The following is a 2,493-nucleotide window of genomic DNA, read 5'->3' as shown; positions in this document are numbered from 1 at the left end:
ACCGTTATCCTCTTCCGCGCATAGATGACTTATTCGACCAGTTGCAAGGGTCGTGTTACTACTCCAAGATTGATCCAAGGTCAGGTTACCATCAGCTGAGAGTCTGGGATGAGGACGTCTCCAAGACGGCATTCAGAACTCGCTACGGCCATTACGAGTTTCTGGTCATGCCATTCGGGCTTACGAACGCGCCTGCAGTCTTCATGGATCTTATGAACAGGGTGTGCAAACCTTATCTTGACAAGTTCGTCATTGTCTTCATCGACGACATTCTGATCTACTCCAAGAGTCAGGAGGAACACGAGCAGCACTTACGTCTTATCTTGGAACTTCTTCGAAAAGAGCAATTGTACGCAAAGCTTTCAAAATGCGACTTCTGGCTTCGTGAAGTCCACTTTTTAGGCCAGGTGGTGAACAAGGATGGGATTCATGTCGATCCATCCAAGGTAGATTCGATCAGGAACTGGCCTGCACCGCGTACACCAACAGAAATACGCCAATTCTTGGGTTTGGCGGGATACTACAGGCGGTTTATCAAAGACTTCTCCAAGATCGCGCAGCCGCTTACCATGCTGACACAGAAAGGTGTCGTTTACAGATGGGGTAATACGCAGGAAACTGCTTTTCAGTACCTGAAGGATAGACTATGCAGCGCACCTATCCTCTCACTGCCCGAGGGCACGGATGACTTCGTGGTTTATTGTGACGCATCGATACAGGGGCTTGGTTGTGTATTGATGCAGCGGGATAAAGTTATCGCCTACGCCTCTCGTCAACTCAAGGTTCATGAACGGAACTACACGACGCACGATTTAGAGCTGGGAGCTGTTGTTTTTGCGCTTAAGATATGGCGACACTACCTGTACGGTACCAAGTGCACAATTTACACCGATCACAGGAGTCTCGAGCATATCTTCAAGCAGAAGGAATTAAATATGCGTCAACGACGATGGGTCGAACTGCTTAATGATTACGAATGCGCTATCAAGTATCATCCAGGCAAGGCCAATGTTGTGGCTGACGCCCTCAGTCGGAAAGACACTCTACCGAAGCGCGTGCGAGCGCTACAGCTTACTATTCAGTCTAGTCTTCCTTCTCAGATACGAGCTGCTCAGATGGAAGCTCTGAAACCCGAAAACGTCACAGCTGAAGCCTTACGCGGTTCAAGGCAACAAATGGAACAAAAGGAAGACGGCGCCTACTATGTAACGGGGCGTATTTGGGTCCCACTTTATGGCGGTCTACGAGAGCTTGTGATGGACGAAGCGCACAAGTCTCGCTACTCGGTACACCCAGGGGCAGATAAAATGTACCACGACATCAAAACAACATACTGGTGGCCAAGTATGAAAGCCCACATCGCCACCTATGTTGGCAAGTGCTTGACCTGTGCAAGAGTCAAGGTTGAATATCAGAAACCCGCAGGCCTACTTCAACAGCCTAAGATACCTCAATGGAAATGGGAAGAAATTTCCATGGATTTCGTTACAGGCCTACCTAGATCTCAGCGTGGGAACGATACAATATGGGTAATCGTGGATCGACTCACCAAGTCTGCACACTTCCTAGCTATAAAGGAAACGGATAAGTTCTCCACTCTCGCAGACATCTATCTTAAAGAAGTTGTTTCGAGGCACGGGGTGCCCACATCCATCATTTCGGATCGGGATGCACGATTCACGTCAGAGCTATGGCAAGCGATGCACAAAGCGTTTGGCTCTCGTTTAGACATGAGTACAGCATATCACCCTCAGACGGATGGGCAGTCTGAGCGCACGATCCAAACTCTAGAAGACATGCTTCGAGCGTGTGTTATCGATTTCGGCAACGGCTGGGAAAAGCACCTCCCTTTAGTGGAGTTTTCATACAATAACAGTTACCACACCAGCATTCAAGCCGCTCCATTCGAGGCATTGTACGGACGTAAATGCCGGTCACCTTTCTGTTGGGCAGAGGTGGGGGATAGTCAGATTACGGGTCCAGAGATTGTAGTGGACGCCACAGAAAAGATTGCGCAGATACGACAACGCATGGCGGCAGCTCGCGACCGTCAGAAAGCCTACGCGGATAAGCGTAAGAGGCCATTGGAATTTCAGGTCGGGGACCGGGTTTTACTTAAAGTCTCACCCTGGAAGGGTGTGGTTCGATTTGGTAAACGAGGCAAACTCAATCCACGGTATGTTGGACCGTTTGAGATCATAGAGAGAATAGGCCCAGTAGCCTACAAATTGAACCTACCAGCTGAACTCGGTGCAGTTCACAATGTATTTCACGTGTCGAATCTGAAGAAGTGCCTGTCAGATGAGACCCTCATAGTTCCTTTTAAGGAACTCACTATCGACGAGCGGTTGCAGTTCGTCGAGGAACCACTTGAAATCACGGACCGGGATGTTAAGGTCCTCAAACACAAGAGAATCCCTCTTGTTCGAGTTCGTTGGAACTCCCGAAGTGGCCCAGAGTACACCTGGGAACGCGAAGACCAAATGAAAGAAA

This window comes from Helianthus annuus, chromosome 2, assembly GCF_002127325.2.
Source record: "Helianthus annuus cultivar XRQ/B chromosome 2, HanXRQr2.0-SUNRISE, whole genome shotgun sequence".
NCBI classification, from domain to species: domain Eukaryota; kingdom Viridiplantae; phylum Streptophyta; class Magnoliopsida; order Asterales; family Asteraceae; genus Helianthus; species Helianthus annuus.
This window is presented reverse-complemented; position numbering follows the sequence as displayed.